Raw genomic sequence first — 9779 nt, 5'->3', positions numbered from 1 at the left:
AACTTTACTACAAAGCAGTAACAATTAAAACAGCATGGTACTGGAACAAAGGCAGAGCCGTAGACCAATGGAACAGGGTGGAATATCCCTACACACAACCCCAAATGTATGACCATCTAATCTTTGATAAGGGAGCAAGAGATGTGAAGTGGAGCAAGGAAAGCCTCTTTAACAAATGGTGCTGGCACAACTGGACAACCACATGCAAAAAAATAGGTTTAGACCTTGACCTGACACCATGCACAAAAGTCAGATCAAAATGGATTAAAGACCTCAACATTAGACCACAAACCATAAGGTACATTGAAGACAAGGTCGGTGAAACCCTCCACGATATTGAAGATAAAGGTATCTTCAAAGGTGACACGGAACTAAGCAATCTAGTAAAAACAGAGATCAACAAATGGGACTACATTAAACTAAAAAGCTTCTGCACCGCAAGAGATACAGTGACCAGAATACAAAGACTATCCACAGAATGGGAAAGGATATTTACACAATACCCATCAGATAAGGGGTTGATATCAATGGTATATAAAGCACTGGTTGAACTCTACAAGAAGAAAACATCCAACCCCATCAAAAAATGGGGCGAAGAAATGAACAGAAACTTTACCAAGGAAGAAATACGAATGGCCAAAAGGCACATGAAAAAGTGCTCTGCATCACTAATCATCAGAGAGATGCAGATCAAAACAACTTTGAGATACCACCTCACACCACAGAGACTAGCACACATCCAAAAGAACAAAAGCAACCGCTGTTGGAGAGGATTTGGGGAGAAAGGGACCCTTCTTCACTGCTGGTGGGAATGCCGACTGGTTCAGCCCTTCTGGAAAACAATTTGGACGACTCTCAAAAAATTAGATATTGAATTCCCATTTGACCCAGCAATACCACTGCTGGGAATATATCCCAGAGAGGCAAAAAAGTACAATCGAAACAACATCTGCACATGTATGTTCATCGCAGCACTGTTTACAATAGCCAGAATCTGGAAAAAACCCGAATGCCCCAGAACGGATGACTGGTTGAGGAAACTTTGGTACATCTATACAATGGAATACTATGCAGCTGTTAGAAAAAAGGAGGTCAAGAATTTTGTAGTCAAGTGGATGGACATGAAAAGTTTCATGCTGAGTGAAATGAGTCAGAAAGAGAGAGACAGACATAGAAAGATTGCACTCATCTATGGTATATAGAATAACAGAATGGGAGGCTAACACTCAAGAACTGTAGAAATAAGTACCAGGAGGTTGACTCCATGGCTTCGAGGCTGGCCTCACGTTCCGGGGAAAGGTCAACTCAGAGAAGCGATCACCAACTACATTGTAGTCGAAGGCCATGTGGGGGAAGGGAGTTGCGGGCTGAATGAGGGCTAGAGACTGAGCACAGCGGCCACTCAACACCTTTATTGCAAACCACAACAGCTAATTAGAGAGAGAAAACAGAAGGGAATGCCCTGCCACAGTGGCAGGGTGGGGTGGGGGGGAGATGGGATTGGGGAGGGTGGGAGGGATACTGGGTTTACAGGTGGTGGAGAATGGGCACTGGTGAAGGGATGGGTTCCCAAACTTTGTATGAGGGAAGTATAAGCACAAAAGTGTATAAATCTGTAACTGTACCCTCACGGTGATTCTCTAATTAAAAATAAATAAATTTAAATAAAAAAAATAAATAAAATTAAAAAAAAAAGATTTATAGTTACTTGAAGCTGGCCTCTCTTCACCTCTTTACTCTTTTAATAAACTATATTTAATTAAACTATATTTAACTCAGTGTATCACTATAGATTGGCATCTAATAGCACTGTAGCCCTGTCATCCTGTTGTTCATCGATTTGCTCGAGGGGGCACCAGTAACATCTCCATTATGAAACTTGTTCTTACTGTTTTTGGCATATCGAATACGCCACAGGTAGCTTGCTAGGCTCTTCGAGAGTATCCGAGTGGGATACTCTTGGTAGCTTGCCGGGCTTTCTCAGAGGGACAGAAGAATCAAAACCAGGTCAGTCGTGTGCAAGGCAAACACCCTACCTGCTGTGTTATAGGGCTTATAGTGTTAAGTACTTAAATTTTTAATCATTTTTTCTTACTTTTTTATTTGAAAGTCTGCGGATCACCTCAGTATAAAGGATAGAGACTTAAATATTTCTCCCCTTTTCACTATTAGGAACAAAAACTTTCTTTCCCCAGGAATGCTCAACAAATTAGTGTTCAGAGAGATAGTATAGAAGGTAAAATGTTTTCCTTGCATGTTTATTCCCTTGCACAGTTTACGGTATCCTGGGCACCGTCAGGATAAATCCTTGAGCACAGAGCCAAGAGTAATCCCTGAGCATATGCTAAATGTGGTTCTAAAACAGAGAAAAAAAATTAAATCTTTTTTTCAAATTTTCTGAAAGAAAACATTGAATCTACATAAATCTTCACCAATAGGGGCTGGAAAGATTATCAGTGGGAAGAATGCTTGCCTTGTACACGGCCAACCCAGGTTTGATCCCCAATATTACACATGGTCCTCTGAGAAGCACCAGGAGTGATTTCTAAGCACAGAGCCAGGAGTAAGTCTTGAGCACTGTCAAGTGAGACCTAAAAATGAAAAAGAAATAAGACAATGAGACTAAATTCCAGGAGGTCTCCTGACATTTTACTCTTGGGTCAATAATAGAGTTTTGGAAAGCTTTGCGTATTTTTCCTTTTTAGTCTATGGAACTTATAAAACAACTTTCAAGTACATTCACCTAAAGTGTTTTAAAAGTATGCAAATTGTCTTCAGATTTCCTACAGAAATAGTAAATTAAGTTCCTAATTTAAAACTTGTCTTTTTCTTTATACCTTCAATAGAATTTTCTTTTTTGGGTCACACCCGGTGATGCACAGGGGTTACTCCTGGCGGTGCTCAGGGGATCATATAGGATGCTGGGAACTAAACCTGGGTCGGCTGCGTGCAAGGAAAACGCCCTACCCGCTGTGCTATTGCTCCAGCCCCCAGAGCATGTTATTAACTTATTTTACTAACTGGTTCAACACAATACTATTAAATGTATTAGTCATTTAATCCTAAACTCAGGGTTTATGGTGCTCCCTATATTTCATATATTTTTATGTTACAGTAGCTGACAATGGTTTCAGGAGTGTAATGATCTTGTGGTCTTGAAGCTTTTTGTATCCCACTGCTTTGGTTTCCAGAGGGAAGGTTCCACAAAGGTGTGCTTTTGAAGCAGAGGACGGTAAATTGTCACTTTCTCTGTTGCCAAAAGGTAAGTGATTATAAATAATTGGATGAATCTTGAAAGGTACTGTAAGCTATGAGTTTAGTGTTCCGCATTTATAAATGTTACATCCACACTTAGATTGTATCTACTCATATAATGAGAAGGCAAACTGTGAAAGACTAATTTGACTAATTCAGTCAAAATTATCATATCAATCATTTGGATATTTCAGAAGAAAGTTTAAGTGCCTAAATTATGGAAATAATTACTTCATTTCTCTATTCCCCTACTCTACACATATGAAAAGATAATCTGATTGATTTTTTTTTCTTTTTAGTAAAAGACAGTCATTGAAAATTGGGAACCACCCAATATAATCCCTCAAAACCTTTTAAAATTTTGCATCTGGCTTCTTTTGATAAATATTATCTTCTCATTTTTATAGCAATTTTTCTAAAACAAGAAGCATCTTTTTCCAAACTTATTTGTCAGTATAATGTAAATTAAAATTTCAAGCATAATATTGTAGATTCTTTTCTAACAATATTGCAAAAACAGCTTTGAACTGAATAGGATCATACTTGCTTACTTAAATCAGTTGAAATTAGTTAGCATAAAAGAAACTTGATACAGATGGTAATTTTATTCATGTCTCAAATTTACAATAACCTCAAATTATTTTGTTTGATTTGTTTTCCCACCAATAATTTTGCTTAATTTAACACTATACAAAATCTGAATGGGTTATCAAAGTATTGAAATATACAATTCTTCTAGGAAACCTATGATTCTTAGATCATCCATATTTTTGCACCCCATGCAATATTTTGTTACAACCTGCAAGAGAATTTTCTAACCAAAAGATAGCAAAGGATTTACTAATTAAAAATGCATCCATCTGTTGGTTTGCATGTTGCTTCACTATTTGAAACGGGCAGATCTAAGTGTTTGTTTTATTTATGAAGACCCTCTAACTGTGAGAATTATGAATTCATAAGTTTGCATTTATAAACACAATAAAGGTTAACATTATAACCAAAGTTAAATATACAGAACATTTCATATATTTTTAATAAGTTTGCATTTTTAAGCATTTAATTTCATAAAACAGACCTTTTAATATAAAATGCAAAATAGGCTTCAACTCTTCTCAGCAATTTTTTCAGAAATTTTCAGGATTTACATACAAAAATATCCCATTGTTTATTATCCATTCAGTAATTACTTTATTTATGAATAATAAATAATTGCTTTGGAGAAGAGAGTGAAAATTAACTCTTCCTGAAGGAAAAGTGTTAGAACTCAGAGTTGAAAGATCATTATTAAGATGACCTATATTGGAAACTGAGCCTTAAAGATATATGATTACTGGTCCAACATCAAACAAATCTATGGCCTTTGCCTTTGAGTATAACATAACTTTCATGGTTGAACATGTGTTTTGTACTTTCATCAGCTAAATTGTTTGATTTTCACGCTCTGCTTTGTCTTAAACAGAATCCACATCCTATTGATTATGCTTTGTCATCTGTATTCGGTTTTTTTTTTTTTTTTTTGCTTTTTAGGTCACACCCAGCGATGCACAGGGGTCACTCCTGGCTCATGCACTCAGGAACTACCCCTGGCGGTGCTTGGGGGACCATATGGGAAGCTGGGATTTGAACCCTGGTCGGCTGAGTTCAAGGCAAACGCCCTACCCGCTGTGCTATCACTCCAGCCCCTGTCATCTGTATTTGGGAGAGAAATTTTAACTGATATCTATATTGCATTCAATATAAGTTTCAGGTGTAAGAAAGGAGTTATGAGTCACATTTTGTGATAATCCAAGAATCATTTAGGGTGTGCACTTTCTCCCTCTCTCCTTCTCTTTCTCTCTCTCTGCCCTCCCCAATACATAGTCTAACATATAAAATAGCTAAGTATAGGAACCAGAAAGATAGCATGGGTTTAAGGCATGGACCTTGCATATAGCAGACCCCAGTTTGACCCCCAGCGACACATGGTCCCTTCAGTACACTACCAAGCATAAATCATGGGCCCTGGAGCATTTCTGGGGTAATTTAGTTGGTTCCTGGACCATGGAGAGCAAGTCAAATAATAATTAAAATATGTAAATAAAAAAAAGATTAATCGACACAAGAAATCCTGGCTTTATGGGAAACAGACTGATTTCTATAAACTCACACACTGCCTCTATTTGAAGGACAATTAGAAGCAGTAATCATAAGCAAAGAAGTACCTGTGAGGTTATTTAATGTAGCTTTCTGGCCTAGAGTGATAGTACAGCAGGTAGGGAGTTTGCCCTGTATACAGCTAGCCTGGGTTAGATCCCTGGCACCCCTTGTGGTTCCTTGAACCCTGTCAGAAGCAAGTGCTAAGAACCGCCAGCTGTGGCCCCAAAATATAACAAAAATATAGCATCAAATAATAAAAATGAATAGCCTAATAAAAAAAAACAACAACAACTGTCTCATTTGGTTAGCACCTTTCCCTAGAAACACCAAATTAAGGTATGACAAATAAATCTTTTGTACCAGGTACTCTGTATATGACTGTACATGGGGTTTTTCACTTCATTTCTGCTATGATCCATAGGTGGGAACTATCATTCTATCATTTAGTCAATTTTTGACACTCATAGAACACACATCTCTATTCTAGAATGTGCAAATGTAAAGAAAATCACTGTGCATAAGAGAATAATATGAGGGCTGGGATGAAGTCGAATACTGGATGGGTAGTTAGTTGGTTTTTGAATTCTCTTTGGAAAAGAGAATGAAGATGAACTCTTCCTGAAGGAAAAGCGCTAGAACTCAGAGTTGAAAGGAACCATTAAGATGAAAGGGGGGCGGGGGTAATACTTGGGACATTGGTGATGTAGAATGTGCACTGGTGGAGGGATGGGTGTTCGATCATTGTATGACTGAAACTCAAACATAAAAGTTTTGTAGCTGTATGTCAGTGACTCAATAATAATTTTCAAAAAAGATTATTTATATTGGAAACTTAGCCTTAAAGATATATGACACCTTGTCCAATATAAAACGAATCTATGGCCTTCGTCTTCGAGTATGACATAGCTTTCATTGTTGGACATGTGTTTCATTGTTGGTTTTTGTTGGTTTTGTTGTTTTTGTCATTTTTATGGTGTTTGGACCATACCTGGTGGTGGTTAGGTTACTCCTTATGCCGCACTCAGGGACAACTTCCGGAGGTGCTCAGGGAACCAGGTGAGGTTCCAGAGATCACACTCTGTTGTGTGCAAGGCAAGTGCCCTGTCTGCTCTAATATTTCTCTAGCCCCAGTTAGGATTCTTTATTTTGCTTTGTTTTGAGGGCCACACCTGGTGATCCTCAGGCTCTGCACTCAGGAATTATTCTCACTGATGCCTCGGGGACCATATAAGATGCCGAGGGACAAAACCAGATGGGTTGTGTACAAGGTAAGCCCTCTACCCGCTGTACTATTGGGGTCGCCCTACTGCTAGTTTCCTTTAACTAACAGGTTCCCATCTCCTGCTTTTATCACAAAGTATTTCATTCAGATTTGGGTATCAATAAGGTTACAAATCGCTTGCCATGGGCAATCTCTCAAATAGCCAGCACCTTCAACATGACATCCATATGTAGGTCTATGGTGTCACATCCATGATAAAAGAGGTGAATAGGCTTTTGTATGATGCTTCTTTTTCTTTTTATTTTTTTTTTTTGACAATTGCTGTGCAGGCCTCCCAAGTGATGTTCAGTCAACAGGGTTTGTGGTTTGGAGGGAGCTAAGGGTGCTTTCAGGATCCAGTGTTGCTCCAGCCCTACAGTGCCCGGGATTATCTAGGGAACCCTGGAGATGCGGAGGCCCCTCTAGGGCCACTCTAGTGATGTTCGGAAGATCACATGGTGCTATGGTGAACCAGGATCAGCCACACGCACAGCACACTCCTTAACCCAGTACTATCTCTCCAGCCCCTTGGTAATATTTTTTAATGGATAATAGTTTTTTATTTTTGCCTCCCAAGCAGTGTGCAGGGGGCCTGGGGGACCCACTCTCAGGGATTCTTGGCCAACTGGGCTGGCAGTTCAATGCTAGGGTCCAAGGATGACTTGCTGCTTAAAGCTTGCAGTGTCAGGGATTACCTTGGTCACCCTGGAGGTGCTCTGGGGATTCCAGACACATGACAGTTGTCAAGGGCCTCCAGAACTACATGCAGCTCATGGGGAACCCTGAGCTACCTGGAATCAAACCAATTGGCAAGCATGCAAGGCAAGCACCTTTGATTCCTAAACAGCAGGGAGTGAGGGTGGCTGAGTGAGTACGTCCAGGAGATAAAGCGCATACCATTCTGCCGTGTCACTGTGTCTCAGCATCCTCCTGTCTTTGCATGCACCACCAACTTGGTTAACCAAAAATTACAGGGAAGAAGACCTGAACACCCTGGGTACCACTTGGGAAGCCTGCCCTCTACACATTAAATTACACCCCCTCCACCATCACACACAAATATAGCACTGCCTGTAACACTGTTGTCCCATTGTTCATCGATTTGCTTGAGCGGGCACCAGTGGCGTCTCCATTGTGAGACTTGTTACTGTTTTTGGCATATCGAATACGCCATGGGTACATTGCGAGCCTCTGCCATGTGGGTGAGATACTTTCAGTAGCTTGCCGGGGTCTCCAAGAGGGGCGGAGGAATCGAACCTGGGTCGCTGGGTCGGCCGCGTGCAAGACAAATGCCCTACCCGCTGTGCTTTTGCTCCAGTCCATTTTTATCACTCCAATCCATAGTGGACTGGAGCACTCACAAACATACACAAAATAAATAAGTAAATGAGAGCTTGGGGAAATATTAAGAATATAGTTTCTTTCAACTTCATTCTAAGACATCTAACTTTTAAGCCAATTGGTTCATAAATATATGGCTATTTGTGGGGTTTTTTTTTTTGCTTTTATTCTCTCTCTCTCTTTCTCTCTCTCTCTCTCTATCTCTTTCTTTTTCTCTCTCAGGGGCAGGCAAATAATCAGCTAGAAGAAGCAGCAAATGTTGTTGTCTGGAAGAAAATCTTCAAGCTCCTGAAATCAAAGGTCGACTGCAGAGTCCATGCAAAATGTAATTAGGCGCTCTGTTTACAGAAGTGGGCACATTTGTCCAATATGGTGCAACACAAGGCCATTCATTCTGCTTTGGCAGCAAACAAGTAATTGTGTGGAAATCTACATTCATTTCCCCAAATGGCTGTAAAGAATGGGTCCATGAGGAGAGTTGGTGCAAATCTTTTATGGTCACAGAAAAGAGGTAAGCCTTCCATAGTTCGGAGAAATATTTTCAACATCTGATAATTTATTTTTAGTGCATTATTCATAACCATTTATGAACATATGTATATTGGAAAATATTCCTCCATATACAGTATAACTACCTACTGAAATTCATTTTCATGGTTGTTTCCCAGGTTAGGTATTCTGAACATAAATGGAAAATGTATGTTTTCTATGGCAAAAAAATGAATTAAGGAAAAATTCAATAACATGGGATTGGAAGAAAAAAATCAATAAATTACTTTCAGGTCTTAAGTGGCAATTTTATATAGATGTCAACTTTCAAAGAGTTTATTTTTTTAATAATCAACCATTTTTCACCTACACCCTCATATAAATTGTTTTTATTCTAAGTTTGAAGACAAGATGGTGTTTCTTGAAGGTATATGTTTTAGAGGCAATGAACTTCAGTGGTTTATACGAGTATTTTGGGAATTGTATAAGTTTGTGTAAGTGTGTACATATATGAATGTCATATTTATACTGTTAATCTTCAAATATACTTTGTACCAAAATATATAAGACAAACTTAAATTGAATCTAAAGACTATATTGTTCTTGGCATTATCTTATTAAAAAGATATTTAGCAAGAGTCAACTTCTACTTACAACCAAGCACAATTTATTGGGGGTTTCAGAGCTTTAAAATATTAATCCCGATTACTGCTTTATTTGTTCTCACCAATTTCCTCATTTTGAAAATTAATCAGCTGTCAGAAAAGTTGAACTCTAAGTGAGATTAGATTTAAATTATGCATGTGTGTTTTATCAGAACATGAAGAGAAAAACATATTACAGAATTATAAATAAGTAAATTATCTTTGAGGAATGTATGTAAACTGAGAATAATCAATAATATGGCTTTCATTTTAAAACGTAAACGCTTTACTATCTTTTCAACTCTTCATGATGTGTATGTAGAATTTCCCAGATCCCCTTGTTTTTAAACGTATTCTCTTTTGGATATTAAGTACCACAAAGAAGTATGAACCTTAACTGTATTTGGTGGTGATGGGGGGGTGTGGGAATCACAAAATGATTTCCTTGGTAATTATTGGTTTTGTACCCAATGAGCTTAAGGTCCTGGTGAATCAAGCATTTGCAGAACATTCCCTGTGGATTTGCTCAGCGTCTGTATTAACATCCCAATAAGCTCCAAGGTTATAAAGTTATTTACTCAGGTTTATTGGTTGCACTCTTGCCCCTCAACAACTGTTCCTAGCCTTTTGCCTGGTAGACAAGAAACCCAATT

Source organism: Sorex araneus, chromosome X (assembly GCF_027595985.1).
Source record: "Sorex araneus isolate mSorAra2 chromosome X, mSorAra2.pri, whole genome shotgun sequence".
NCBI classification, from domain to species: Eukaryota; Metazoa; Chordata; class Mammalia; order Eulipotyphla; family Soricidae; genus Sorex; species Sorex araneus.
Note: the sequence above shows the minus strand (reverse complement) of the source record.